Source organism: Stigmatopora argus, chromosome 15 (assembly GCF_051989625.1).
Source record: "Stigmatopora argus isolate UIUO_Sarg chromosome 15, RoL_Sarg_1.0, whole genome shotgun sequence".
Taxonomy (NCBI): Eukaryota; Metazoa; Chordata; class Actinopteri; order Syngnathiformes; family Syngnathidae; genus Stigmatopora; species Stigmatopora argus.
In genome coordinates, this window is record NC_135401.1 from 13765038 (window position 1) to 13779433 (window position 14396).

General features: G+C 40.6%; 13 non-coding genes across 13 annotated transcripts in view; all 13 read left to right on the plus strand.

The window, feature by feature from the left end:
- Positions 1 to 105, plus strand: part of LOC144090398 (5S ribosomal RNA) — a 119-nt gene extending 14 nt beyond the window's left edge. Inside the window, exon 1 of the ribosomal RNA XR_013305369.1 lies at positions 1 to 105. This exon is cut by the window's left edge and continues 14 nt beyond it. This is a non-coding gene — a ribosomal RNA (5S ribosomal RNA).
- Positions 106 to 1098: 993 nt separating this feature from the next.
- Positions 1099 to 1217, plus strand: LOC144090399 (5S ribosomal RNA). The gene has a single exon (XR_013305370.1). It is a non-coding gene; the product is annotated as a 5S ribosomal RNA (ribosomal RNA).
- Positions 1218 to 2210: 993 nt separating this feature from the next.
- LOC144090400 (5S ribosomal RNA) lies at positions 2211 to 2329 on the plus strand. Its single transcript, XR_013305371.1, has one exon. It is a non-coding gene; the product is annotated as a 5S ribosomal RNA (ribosomal RNA).
- Positions 2330 to 3322: 993 nt separating this feature from the next.
- On the plus strand, positions 3323 to 3441 carry LOC144090411 (5S ribosomal RNA). Its single transcript, XR_013305382.1, has one exon. It is a non-coding gene; the product is annotated as a 5S ribosomal RNA (ribosomal RNA).
- A 994-nt stretch (positions 3442 to 4435) lies between these two features.
- LOC144090415 (5S ribosomal RNA) lies at positions 4436 to 4554 on the plus strand. The gene has a single exon (XR_013305386.1). It is a non-coding gene; the product is annotated as a 5S ribosomal RNA (ribosomal RNA).
- A 993-nt stretch (positions 4555 to 5547) lies between these two features.
- On the plus strand, positions 5548 to 5666 carry LOC144090401 (5S ribosomal RNA). The gene has a single exon (XR_013305372.1). It is a non-coding gene; the product is annotated as a 5S ribosomal RNA (ribosomal RNA).
- A 993-nt stretch (positions 5667 to 6659) lies between these two features.
- Positions 6660 to 6778, plus strand: LOC144090402 (5S ribosomal RNA). The gene has a single exon (XR_013305373.1). It is a non-coding gene; the product is annotated as a 5S ribosomal RNA (ribosomal RNA).
- A 993-nt stretch (positions 6779 to 7771) lies between these two features.
- LOC144090404 (5S ribosomal RNA) lies at positions 7772 to 7890 on the plus strand. Its single transcript, XR_013305375.1, has one exon. It is a non-coding gene; the product is annotated as a 5S ribosomal RNA (ribosomal RNA).
- A 993-nt stretch (positions 7891 to 8883) lies between these two features.
- Positions 8884 to 9002, plus strand: LOC144090405 (5S ribosomal RNA). Its single transcript, XR_013305376.1, has one exon. It is a non-coding gene; the product is annotated as a 5S ribosomal RNA (ribosomal RNA).
- A 993-nt stretch (positions 9003 to 9995) lies between these two features.
- LOC144090406 (5S ribosomal RNA) lies at positions 9996 to 10114 on the plus strand. Its single transcript, XR_013305377.1, has one exon. It is a non-coding gene; the product is annotated as a 5S ribosomal RNA (ribosomal RNA).
- Positions 10115 to 11107: 993 nt separating this feature from the next.
- On the plus strand, positions 11108 to 11226 carry LOC144090407 (5S ribosomal RNA). Its single transcript, XR_013305378.1, has one exon. It is a non-coding gene; the product is annotated as a 5S ribosomal RNA (ribosomal RNA).
- Positions 11227 to 12219: 993 nt separating this feature from the next.
- Positions 12220 to 12338, plus strand: LOC144090408 (5S ribosomal RNA). Its single transcript, XR_013305379.1, has one exon. It is a non-coding gene; the product is annotated as a 5S ribosomal RNA (ribosomal RNA).
- A 993-nt stretch (positions 12339 to 13331) lies between these two features.
- LOC144090419 (5S ribosomal RNA) lies at positions 13332 to 13450 on the plus strand. Its single transcript, XR_013305390.1, has one exon. It is a non-coding gene; the product is annotated as a 5S ribosomal RNA (ribosomal RNA).
- Positions 13451 to 14396: the final 946 nt, after the last annotated feature.

Here is a 14396-nt window from a genome sequence, read left to right on the forward strand (position 1 = left end):
TACCCTGAACACGCCCGATCTCGTCCGATCTCGGAAGCTAAGCAGGGTCGGGCCTGGTTAGTACTTGGATGGGAGACCGCCTGGGAATACCAGGTGCTGTAAGCTTTTTTTGTTTTTGTTTTGGTTGGTGTATAAGAAAGAAACCGCACACACGTTCAATCGTTAAATAATCGACCGAGCATGTTTTTGTGATGTGGGAGGAAACCAGAGTATACCTATGGAAAACCCACACAAGCTTAAATATGCAAACTCCACACAGAAAGGTAGAAACCCGCCACAGTTGTAACACTTGATCTCAAAACTGTCAAGGAGATTCCGCACACATTTTTGGGAAGAATTAAGGAGGTATTGTTGCACTTTTCCCTGTGTATTCTTTTCCAATATTGATATTGGGCTTTAAAATATTGTTTCGACATCGAATCTAAACAATTACAAGGTTATCTATTCAATCCAATTGCATAAGCTAACAGAATAACACAATTAAGGTCAAAAAACAACTGCCACAACAATTGCATATCAGGTCGGAAACCAAAAACAACTGCGTAAGAATTTGCACGAGTAAGCATAATAATTTGTATACAAGGTGAACCGAGCGGCAGTATTTTGAAACAATATGCGAGTATTTTCGGAAGTTGATTGGATTATCGCCATCTGCCGGAATCCAAGTCAAAGCAATTTAAGAGTCCTTCACAGATCTTCATTGCGAACTCAGATCAACAGTCCTCGGCCCGAAACTTGGTGATGTGTCAGGTGAATAGTCCAAAAAACAATGAAATGTCCTCGGAGCCAGCTGCCAAGCTGCCATGGAGAGTGAGCTCGAGCTTGCTCGGTCCCCAATTGAAATAAAGCTCATATACATATAATACATATAATGATTAATATTCACATATATCATAATATCCCAGAATAACCCCAACAAAGAGTTCCTTTCCCTTTTGGTAAACAGCCGTTTTATCTTGCCAATGCTCTATCTTGGTCACCAAAGAGGGGCGAATTTGATGATTACTTTGGGAGACCGCATGCAGGATTATTATATACTACAGGCTGTCGAATCAGGTCTTTAGACTTTTAAATAAGTAATTTTCACAGTTCTCTTCGGCTTACGGCCATACTACCCTGAACACGCCCGATCTCGTCCGATCTCGGAAGCTAAGCAGGGTCGGGCCTGGTTAGTACTTGGATGGGAGACCGCCTGGGAATACCAGGTGCTGTAAGCTTTTTTTGTTTTTGTTTTGGTTGGTGTATAAGAAAGAAACCGCACACACGTTCAATCGTTAAATAATCGACCAAGCATGTTTTTGTGATGTGGGAGGAAACCAGAGTATACCTATGGAAAACCCACACAAGCTTAAATATGCAAACTCCACACAGAAAGGTAGAAACCCGCCACAGTTGTAACACTTGATCTCAAAACTGTCAAGGAGATTCCGCACACATTTTTGGGAAGAATTAAGGAGGTATTGTTGCACTTTTCCCTGTGTATTCTTTTCCAATATTGATATTGGGCTTTAAAATATTGTTTCGACATCGAATCTAAACAATTACAAGGTTATCTATTCAATCCAATTGCATAAGCTAACAGAATAACACAATTAAGGTCAAAAAACAACTGCCACAACAATTGCATATCAGGTCGGAAACCAAAAACAACTGCGTAAGAATTTGCACGAGTAAGCATAATAATTTGTATACAAGGTGAACCGAGCGGCAGTATTTTGAAACAATATGCGAGTATTTTCGGAAGTTGATTGGATTATCGCCATCTGCCGGAATCCAAGTCAAAGCAATTTAAGAGTCCTTCACAGATCTTCATTGCGAACTCAGATCAACAGTCCTCGGCCCGAAACTTGGTGATGTGTCAGGTGAATAGTCCAAAAAACAATGAAATGTCCTCGGAGCCAGCTGCCAAGCTGCCATGGAGAGTGAGCTCGAGCTTGCTCGGTCCCCAATTGAAATAAAGCTCATATACATATAATACATATAATGATTAATATTCACATATATCATAATATCCCAGAATAACCCCAACAAAGAGTTCCTTTCCCTTTTGGTAAACAGCCGTTTTATCTTGCCAATGCTCTATCTTGGTCACCAAAGAGGGGCGAATTTGATGATTACTTTGGGAGACCGCATGCAGGATTATTATATACTACAGGCTGTCGAATCAGGTCTTTAGACTTTTAAATAAGTAATTTTCACAGTTCTCTTCGGCTTACGGCCATACTACCCTGAACACGCCCGATCTCGTCCGATCTCGGAAGCTAAGCAGGGTCGGGCCTGGTTAGTACTTGGATGGGAGACCGCCTGGGAATACCAGGTGCTGTAAGCTTTTTTTGTTTTTGTTTTGGTTGGTGTATAAGAAAGAAACCGCACACACGTTCAATCGTTAAATAATCGACCGAGCATGTTTTTGTGATGTGGGAGGAAACCAGAGTATACCTATGGAAAACCCACACAAGCTTAAATATGCAAACTCCACACAGAAAGGTAGAAACCCGCCACAGTTGTAACACTTGATCTCAAAACTGTCAAGGAGATTCCGCACACATTTTTGGGAAGAATTAAGGAGGTATTGTTGCACTTTTCCCTGTGTATTCTTTTCCAATATTGATATTGGGCTTTAAAATATTGTTTCGACATCGAATCTAAACAATTACAAGGTTATCTATTCAATCCAATTGCATAAGGTAACAGAATAACACAATTAAGGTCAAAAAACAACTGCCACAACAATTGCATATCAGGTCGGAAACCAAAAACAACTGCGTAAGAATTTGCACGAGTAAGCATAATAATTTGTATACAAGGTGAACCGAGCGGCAGTATTTTGAAACAATATGCGAGTATTTTCGGAAGTTGATTGGATTATCGCCATCTGCCGGAATCCAAGTCAAAGCAATTTAAGAGTCCTTCACAGATCTTCATTGCGAACTCAGATCAACAGTCCTCGGCCCGAAACTTGGTGATGTGTCAGGTGAATAGTCCAAAAAACAATGAAATGTCCTCGGAGCCAGCTGCCAAGCTGCCATGGAGAGTGAGCTCGAGCTTGCTCGGTCCCCAATTGAAATAAAGCTCATATACATATAATACATATAATGATTAATATTCACATATATCATAATATCCCAGAATAACCCCAACAAAGAGTTCCTTTCCCTTTTGGTAAACAGCCGTTTTATCTTGCCAATGCTCTATCTTGGTCACCAAAGAGGGGCGAATTTGATGATTACTTTGGGAGACCGCATGCAGGATTATTATATACTACAGGCTGTCGAATCAGGTCTTTAGACTTTTAAATAAGTAATTTTCACAGTTCTCTTCGGCTTACGGCCATACTACCCTGAACACGCCCGATCTCGTCCGATCTCGGAAGCCAAGCAGGGTCGGGCCTGGTTAGTACTTGGATGGGAGACCGCCTGGGAATACCAGGTGCTGTAAGCTTTTTTTTGTTTTTGTTTTGGTTGGTGTATAAGAAAGAAACCGCACACACGTTCAATCGTTAAATAATCGACCGAGCATGTTTTTGTGATGTGGGAGGAAACCAGAGTATACCTATGGAAAACCCACACAAGCTTAAATATGCAAACTCCACACAGAAAGGTAGAAACCCGCCACAGTTGTAACACTTGATCTCAAAACTGTCAAGGAGATTCCGCACACATTTTTGGGAAGAATTAAGGAGGTATTGTTGCACTTTTCCCTGTGTATTCTTTTCCAATATTGATATTGGGCTTTAAAATATTGTTTCGACATCGAATCTAAACAATTACAAGGTTATCTATTCAATCCAATTGCATAAGCTAACAGAATAACACAATTAAGGTCAAAAAACAACTGCCACAACAATTGCATATCAGGTCGGAAACCAAAAACAACTGCGTAAGAATTTGCACGAGTAAGCATAATAATTTGTATACAAGGTGAACCGAGCGGCAGTATTTTGAAACAATATGCGAGTATTTTCGGAAGTTGATTGGATTATCGCCATCTGCCGGAATCCAAGTCAAAGCAATTTAAGAGTCCTTCACAGATCTTCATTGCGAACTCAGATCAACAGTCCTCGGCCCGAAACTTGGTGATGTGTCAGGTGAATAGTCCAAAAAACAATGAAATGTCCTCGGAGCCAGCTGCCAAGCTGCCATGGAGAGTGAGCTCGAGCTTGCTCGGTCCCCAATTGAAATAAAGCTCATATACATATAATACATATAATGATTAATATTCACATATATCATAATATCCCAGAATAACCCCAACAAAGAGTTCCTTTCCCTTTTGGTAAACAGCCGTTTTATCTTGCCAATGCTCTATCTTGGTCACCAAAGAGGGGCGAATTTGATGATTACTTTGGGAGACCGCATGCAGGATTATTATATACTACAGGCTGTCGAATCAGGTCTTTAGACTTTTAAATAAGTAATTTTCACAGTTCTCTTCGTCTTACGGCCATACTACCCTGAACACGCCCGATCTCGTCCGATCTCGGAAGCTAAGCAGGGTCGGGCCTGGTTAGTACTTGGATGGGAGACCGCCTGGGAATACCAGGTGCTGTAAGCTTTTTTTGTTTTTGTTTTGGTTGGTGTATAAGAAAGAAACCGCACACACGTTCAATCGTTAAACAATCGACCAAGCATGTTTTTGTGATGTGGGAGGAAACCAGAGTATACCTATGGAAAACCCACACAAGCTTAAATATGCAAACTCCACACAGAAAGGTAGAAACCCGCCACAGTTGTAACACTTGATCTCAAAACTGTCAAGGAGATTCCGCACACATTTTTGGGAAGAATTAAGGAGGTATTGTTGCACTTTTCCCTGTGTATTCTTTTCCAATATTGATATTGGGCTTTAAAATATTGTTTCGACATCGAATCTAAACAATTACAAGGTTATCTATTCAATCCAATTGCATAAGCTAACAGAATAACACAATTAAGGTCAAAAAACAACTGCCACAACAATTGCATATCAGGTCGGAAACCAAAAACAACTGCGTAAGAATTTGCACGAGTAAGCATAATAATTTGTATACAAGGTGAACCGAGCGGCAGTATTTTGAAACAATATGCGAGTATTTTCGGAAGTTGATTGGATTATCGCCATCTGCCGGAATCCAAGTCAAAGCAATTTAAGAGTCCTTCACAGATCTTCATTGCGAACTCAGATCAACAGTCCTCGGCCCGAAACTTGGTGATGTGTCAGGTGAATAGTCCAAAAAACAATGAAATGTCCTCGGAGCCAGCTGCCAAGCTGCCATGGAGAGTGAGCTCGAGCTTGCTCGGTCCCCAATTGAAATAAAGCTCATATACATATAATACATATAATGATTAATATTCACATATATCATAATATCCCAGAATAACCCCAACAAAGAGTTCCTTTCCCTTTTGGTAAACAGCCGTTTTATCTTGCCAATGCTCTATCTTGGTCACCAAAGAGGGGCGAATTTGATGATTACTTTGGGAGACCGCATGCAGGATTATTATATACTACAGGCTGTCGAATCAGGTCTTTAGACTTTTAAATAAGTAATTTTCACAGTTCTCTTCGGCTTACGGCCATACTACCCTGAACACGCCCGATCTCGTCCGATCTCGGAAGCTAAGCAGGGTCGGGCCTGGTTAGTACTTGGATGGGAGACCGCCTGGGAATACCAGGTGCTGTAAGCTTTTTTTGTTTTTGTTTTGGTTGGTGTATAAGAAAGAAACCGCACACACGTTCAATCGTTAAATAATCGACCGAGCATGTTTTTGTGATGTGGGAGGAAACCAGAGTATACCTATGGAAAACCCACACAAGCTTAAATATGCAAACTCCACACAGAAAGGTAGAAACCCGCCACAGTTGTAACACTTGATCTCAAAACTGTCAAGGAGATTCCGCACACATTTTTGGGAAGAATTAAGGAGGTATTGTTGCACTTTTCCCTGTGTATTCTTTTCCAATATTGATATTGGGCTTTAAAATATTGTTTCGACATCGAATCTAAACAATTACAAGGTTATCTATTCAATCCAATTGCATAAGCTAACAGAATAACACAATTAAGGTCAAAAAACAACTGCCACAACAATTGCATATCAGGTCGGAAACCAAAAACAACTGCGTAAGAATTTGCACGAGTAAGCATAATAATTTGTATACAAGGTGAACCGAGCGGCAGTATTTTGAAACAATATGCGAGTATTTTCGGAAGTTGATTGGATTATCGCCATCTGCCGGAATCCAAGTCAAAGCAATTTAAGAGTCCTTCACAGATCTTCATTGCGAACTCAGATCAACAGTCCTCGGCCCGAAACTTGGTGATGTGTCAGGTGAATAGTCCAAAAAACAATGAAATGTCCTCGGAGCCAGCTGCCAAGCTGCCATGGAGAGTGAGCTCGAGCTTGCTCGGTCCCCAATTGAAATAAAGCTCATATACATATAATACATATAATGATTAATATTCACATATATCATAATATCCCAGAATAACCCCAACAAAGAGTTCCTTTCCCTTTTGGTAAACAGCCGTTTTATCTTGCCAATGCTCTATCTTGGTCACCAAAGAGGGGCGAATTTGATGATTACTTTGGGAGACCGCATGCAGGATTATTATATACTACAGGCTGTCGAATCAGGTCTTTAGACTTTTAAATAAGTAATTTTCACAGTTCTCTTCGGCTTACGGCCATACTACCCTGAACACGCCCGATCTCGTCCGATCTCGGAAGCTAAGCAGGGTCGGGCCTGGTTAGTACTTGGATGGGAGACCGCCTGGGAATACCAGGTGCTGTAAGCTTTTTTTGTTTTTGTTTTGGTTGGTGTATAAGAAAGAAACCGCACACACGTTCAATCGTTAAATAATCGACCGAGCATGTTTTTGTGATGTGGGAGGAAACCAGAGTATACCTATGGAAAACCCACACAAGCTTAAATATGCAAACTCCACACAGAAAGGTAGAAACCCGCCACAGTTGTAACACTTGATCTCAAAACTGTCAAGGAGATTCCGCACACATTTTTGGGAAGAATTAAGGAGGTATTGTTGCACTTTTCCCTGTGTATTCTTTTCCAATATTGATATTGGGCTTTAAAATATTGTTTCGACATCGAATCTAAACAATTACAAGGTTATCTATTCAATCCAATTGCATAAGCTAACAGAATAACACAATTAAGGTCAAAAAACAACTGCCACAACAATTGCATATCAGGTCGGAAACCAAAAACAACTGCGTAAGAATTTGCACGAGTAAGCATAATAATTTGTATACAAGGTGAACCGAGCGGCAGTATTTTGAAACAATATGCGAGTATTTTCGGAAGTTGATTGGATTATCGCCATCTGCCGGAATCCAAGTCAAAGCAATTTAAGAGTCCTTCACAGATCTTCATTGCGAACTCAGATCAACAGTCCTCGGCCCGAAACTTGGTGATGTGTCAGGTGAATAGTCCAAAAAACAATGAAATGTCCTCGGAGCCAGCTGCCAAGCTGCCATGGAGAGTGAGCTCGAGCTTGCTCGGTCCCCAATTGAAATAAAGCTCATATACATATAATACATATAATGATTAATATTCACATATATCATAATATCCCAGAATAACCCCAACAAAGAGTTCCTTTCCCTTTTGGTAAACAGCCGTTTTATCTTGCCAATGCTCTATCTTGGTCACCAAAGAGGGGCGAATTTGATGATTACTTTGGGAGACCGCATGCAGGATTATTATATACTACAGGCTGTCGAATCAGGTCTTTAGACTTTTAAATAAGTAATTTTCACAGTTCTCTTCGGCTTACGGCCATACTACCCTGAACACGCCCGATCTCGTCCGATCTCGGAAGCTAAGCAGGGTCGGGCCTGGTTAGTACTTGGATGGGAGACCGCCTGGGAATACCAGGTGCTGTAAGCTTTTTTTGTTTTTGTTTTGGTTGGTGTATAAGAAAGAAACCGCACACACGTTCAATCGTTAAATAATCGACCAAGCATGTTTTTGTGATGTGGGAGGAAACCAGAGTATACCTATGGAAAACCCACACAAGCTTAAATATGCAAACTCCACACAGAAAGGTAGAAACCCGCCACAGTTGTAACACTTGATCTCAAAACTGTCAAGGAGATTCCGCACACATTTTTGGGAAGAATTAAGGAGGTATTGTTGCACTTTTCCCTGTGTATTCTTTTCCAATATTGATATTGGGCTTTAAAATATTGTTTCGACATCGAATCTAAACAATTACAAGGTTATCTATTCAATCCAATTGCATAAGCTAACAGAATAACACAATTAAGGTCAAAAAACAACTGCCACAACAATTGCATATCAGGTCGGAAACCAAAAACAACTGCGTAAGAATTTGCACGAGTAAGCATAATAATTTGTATACAAGGTGAACCGAGCGGCAGTATTTTGAAACAATATGCGAGTATTTTCGGAAGTTGATTGGATTATCGCCATCTGCCGGAATCCAAGTCAAAGCAATTTAAGAGTCCTTCACAGATCTTCATTGCGAACTCAGATCAACAGTCCTCGGCCCGAAACTTGGTGATGTGTCAGGTGAATAGTCCAAAAAACAATGAAATGTCCTCGGAGCCAGCTGCCAAGCTGCCATGGAGAGTGAGCTCGAGCTTGCTCGGTCCCCAATTGAAATAAAGCTCATATACATATAATACATATAATGATTAATATTCACATATATCATAATATCCCAGAATAACCCCAACAAAGAGTTCCTTTCCCTTTTGGTAAACAGCCGTTTTATCTTGCCAATGCTCTATCTTGGTCACCAAAGAGGGGCGAATTTGATGATTACTTTGGGAGACCGCATGCAGGATTATTATATACTACAGGCTGTCGAATCAGGTCTTTAGACTTTTAAATAAGTAATTTTCACAGTTCTCTTCGGCTTACGGCCATACTACCCTGAACACGCCCGATCTCGTCCGATCTCGGAAGCTAAGCAGGGTCGGGCCTGGTTAGTACTTGGATGGGAGACCGCCTGGGAATACCAGGTGCTGTAAGCTTTTTTTGTTTTTGTTTTGGTTGGTGTATAAGAAAGAAACCGCACACACGTTCAATCGTTAAATAATCGACCAAGCATGTTTTTGTGATGTGGGAGGAAACCAGAGTATACCTATGGAAAACCCACACAAGCTTAAATATGCAAACTCCACACAGAAAGGTAGAAACCCGCCACAGTTGTAACACTTGATCTCAAAACTGTCAAGGAGATTCCGCACACATTTTTGGGAAGAATTAAGGAGGTATTGTTGCACTTTTCCCTGTGTATTCTTTTCCAATATTGATATTGGGCTTTAAAATATTGTTTCGACATCGAATCTAAACAATTACAAGGTTATCTATTCAATCCAATTGCATAAGCTAACAGAATAACACAATTAAGGTCAAAAAACAACTGCCACAACAATTGCATATCAGGTCGGAAACCAAAAACAACTGCGTAAGAATTTGCACGAGTAAGCATAATAATTTGTATACAAGGTGAACCGAGCGGCAGTATTTTGAAACAATATGCGAGTATTTTCGGAAGTTGATTGGATTATCGCCATCTGCCGGAATCCAAGTCAAAGCAATTTAAGAGTCCTTCACAGATCTTCATTGCGAACTCAGATCAACAGTCCTCGGCCCGAAACTTGGTGATGTGTCAGGTGAATAGTCCAAAAAACAATGAAATGTCCTCGGAGCCAGCTGCCAAGCTGCCATGGAGAGTGAGCTCGAGCTTGCTCGGTCCCCAATTGAAATAAAGCTCATATACATATAATACATATAATGATTAATATTCACATATATCATAATATCCCAGAATAACCCCAACAAAGAGTTCCTTTCCCTTTTGGTAAACAGCCGTTTTATCTTGCCAATGCTCTATCTTGGTCACCAAAGAGGGGCGAATTTGATGATTACTTTGGGAGACCGCATGCAGGATTATTATATACTACAGGCTGTCGAATCAGGTCTTTAGACTTTTAAATAAGTAATTTTCACAGTTCTCTTCGGCTTACGGCCATACTACCCTGAACACGCCCGATCTCGTCCGATCTCGGAAGCTAAGCAGGGTCGGGCCTGGTTAGTACTTGGATGGGAGACCGCCTGGGAATACCAGGTGCTGTAAGCTTTTTTTGTTTTTGTTTTGGTTGGTGTATAAGAAAGAAACCGCACACACGTTCAATCGTTAAATAATCGACCGAGCATGTTTTTGTGATGTGGGAGGAAACCAGAGTATACCTATGGAAAACCCACACAAGCTTAAATATGCAAACTCCACACAGAAAGGTAGAAACCCGCCACAGTTGTAACACTTGATCTCAAAACTGTCAAGGAGATTCCGCACACATTTTTGGGAAGAATTAAGGAGGTATTGTTGCACTTTTCCCTGTGTATTCTTTTCCAATATTGATATTGGGCTTTAAAATATTGTTTCGACATCGAATCTAAACAATTACAAGGTTATCTATTCAATCCAATTGCATAAGCTAACAGAATAACACAATTAAGGTCAAAAAACAACTGCCACAACAATTGCATATCAGGTCGGAAACCAAAAACAACTGCGTAAGAATTTGCACGAGTAAGCATAATAATTTGTATACAAGGTGAACCGAGCGGCAGTATTTTGAAACAATATGCGAGTATTTTCGGAAGTTGATTGGATTATCGCCATCTGCCGGAATCCAAGTCAAAGCAATTTAAGAGTCCTTCACAGATCTTCATTGCGAACTCAGATCAACAGTCCTCGGCCCGAAACTTGGTGATGTGTCAGGTGAATAGTCCAAAAAACAATGAAATGTCCTCGGAGCCAGCTGCCAAGCTGCCATGGAGAGTGAGCTCGAGCTTGCTCGGTCCCCAATTGAAATAAAGCTCATATACATATAATACATATAATGATTAATATTCACATATATCATAATATCCCAGAATAACCCCAACAAAGAGTTCCTTTCCCTTTTGGTAAACAGCCGTTTTATCTTGCCAATGCTCTATCTTGGTCACCAAAGAGGGGCGAATTTGATGATTACTTTGGGAGACCGCATGCAGGATTATTATATACTACAGGCTGTCGAATCAGGTCTTTAGACTTTTAAATAAGTAATTTTCACAGTTCTCTTCGGCTTACGGCCATACTACCCTGAACACGCCCGATCTCGTCCGATCTCGGAAGCTAAGCAGGGTCGGGCCTGGTTAGTACTTGGATGGGAGACCGCCTGGGAATACCAGGTGCTGTAAGCTTTTTTTGTTTTTGTTTTGGTTGGTGTATAAGAAAGAAACCGCACACACGTTCAATCGTTAAATAATCGACCAAGCATGTTTTTGTGATGTGGGAGGAAACCAGAGTATACCTATGGAAAACCCACACAAGCTTAAATATGCAAACTCCACACAGAAAGGTAGAAACCCGCCACAGTTGTAACACTTGATCTCAAAACTGTCAAGGAGATTCCGCACACATTTTTGGGAAGAATTAAGGAGGTATTGTTGCACTTTTCCCTGTGTATTCTTTTCCAATATTGATATTGGGCTTTAAAATATTGTTTCGACATCGAATCTAAACAATTACAAGGTTATCTATTCAATCCAATTGCATAAGCTAACAGAATAACACAATTAAGGTCAAAAAACAACTGCCACAACAATTGCATATCAGGTCGGAAACCAAAAACAACTGCGTAAGAATTTGCACGAGTAAGCATAATAATTTGTATACAAGGTGAACCGAGCGGCAGTATTTTGAAACAATATGCGAGTATTTTCGGAAGTTGATTGGATTATCGCCATCTGCCGGAATCCAAGTCAAAGCAATTTAAGAGTCCTTCACAGATCTTCATTGCGAACTCAGATCAACAGTCCTCGGCCCGAAACTTGGTGATGTGTCAGGTGAATAGTCCAAAAAACAATGAAATGTCCTCGGAGCCAGCTGCCAAGCTGCCATGGAGAGTGAGCTCGAGCTTGCTCGGTCCCCAATTGAAATAAAGCTCATATACATATAATACATATAATGATTAATATTCACATATATCATAATATCCCAGAATAACCCCAACAAAGAGTTCCTTTCCCTTTTGGTAAACAGCCGTTTTATCTTGCCAATGCTCTATCTTGGTCACCAAAGAGGGGCGAATTTGATGATTACTTTGGGAGACCGCATGCAGGATTATTATATACTACAGGCTGTCGAATCAGGTCTTTAGACTTTTAAATAAGTAATTTTCACAGTTCTCTTCGGCTTACGGCCATACTACCCTGAACACGCCCGATCTCGTCCGATCTCGGAAGCTAAGCAGGGTCGGGCCTGGTTAGTACTTGGATGGGAGACCGCCTGGGAATACCAGGTGCTGTAAGCTTTTTTTGTTTTTGTTTTGGTTGGTGTATAAGAAAGAAACCGCACACACGTTCAATCGTTAAATAATCGACCAAGCATGTTTTTGTGATGTGGGAGGAAACCAGAGTATACCTATGGAAAACCCACACAAGCTTAAATATGCAAACTCCACACAGAAAGGTAGAAACCCGCCACAGTTGTAACACTTGATCTCAAAACTGTCAAGGAGATTCCGCACACATTTTTGGGAAGAATTAAGGAGGTATTGTTGCACTTTTCCCTGTGTATTCTTTTCCAATATTGATATTGGGCTTTAAAATATTGTTTCGACATCGAATCTAAACAATTACAAGGTTATCTATTCAATCCAATTGCATAAGCTAACAGAATAACACAATTAAGGTCAAAAAACAACTGCCACAACAATTGCATATCAGGTCGGAAACCAAAAACAACTGCGTAAGAATTTGCACGAGTAAGCATAATAATTTGTATACAAGGTGAACCGAGCGGCAGTATTTTGAAACAATATGCGAGTATTTTCGGAAGTTGATTGGATTATCGCCATCTGCCGGAATCCAAGTCAAAGCAATTTAAGAGTCCTTCACAGATCTTCATTGCGAACTCAGATCAACAGTCCTCGGCCCGAAACTTGGTGATGTGTCAGGTGAATAGTCCAAAAAACAATGAAATGTCCTCGGAGCCAGCTGCCAAGCTGCCATGGAGAGTGAGCTCGAGCTTGCTCGGTCCCCAATTGAAATAAAGCTCATATACATATAATACATATAATGATTAATATTCACATATATCATAATATCCCAGAATAACCCCAACAAAGAGTTCCTTTCCCTTTTGGTAAACAGCCGTTTTATCTTGCCAATGCTCTATCTTGGTCACCAAAGAGGGGCGAATTTGATGATTACTTTGGGAGACCGCATGCAGGATTATTATATACTACAGGCTGTCGAATCAGGTCTTTAGACTTTTAAATAAGTAATTTTCACAGTTCTCTTCGGCTTACGGCCATACTACCCTGAACACGCCCGATCTCGTCCGATCTCGGAAGCCAAGCAGGGTCGGGCCTGGTTAGTACTTGGATGCGAGACCGCCTGGGAATACCAGGTGCTGTAAGCTTTTTTTGTTTTTGTTTTGGTTGGTGTATAAGAAAGAAACCGCACACACGTTCAATCGTTAAATAATCGACCGAGCATGTTTTTGTGATGTGGGAGGAAACCAGAGTATACCTATGGAAAACCCACACAAGCTTAAATATGCAAACTCCACACAGAAAGGTAGAAACCCGCCACAGTTGTAACACTTGATCTCAAAACTGTCAAGGAGATTCCGCACACATTTTTGGGAAGAATTAAGGAGGTATTGTTGCACTTTTCCCTGTGTATTCTTTTCCAATATTGATATTGGGCTTTAAAATATTGTTTCGACATCGAATCTAAACAATTACAAGGTTATCTATTCAATCCAATTGCATAAGCTAACAGAATAACACAATTAAGGTCAAAAAACAACTGCCACAACAATTGCATATCAGGTCGGAAACCAAAAACAACTGCGTAAGAATTTGCACGAGTAAGCATAATAATTTGTATACAAGGTGAACCGAGCGGCAGTATTTTGAAACAATATGCGAGTATTTTCGGAAGTTGATTGGATTATCGCCATCTGCCGGAATCCAAGTCAAAGCAATTTAAGAGTCCTTCACAGATCTTCATTGCGAACTCAGATCAACAGTCCTCGGCCCGAAACTTGGTGATGTGTCAGGTGAATAGTCCAAAAAACAATGAAATGTCCTCGGAGCCAGCTGCCAAGCTGCCATGGAGAGTGAGCTCGAGCTTGCTCGGTCCCCAATTGAAATAAAGCTCATATACATATAATACATATAATGATTAATATTCACATATATCATAATATCCCAGAATAACCCCAACAAAGAGTTCCTTTCCCTTTTGGTAAACAGCCGTTTTATCTTGCCAATGCTCTATCTTGGTGACACTAAAATTTTTAGTTTGAAATTGTTAGAATGAATCAGCCTACCTACACAAGAAAAATGCTCTTAAAGAAA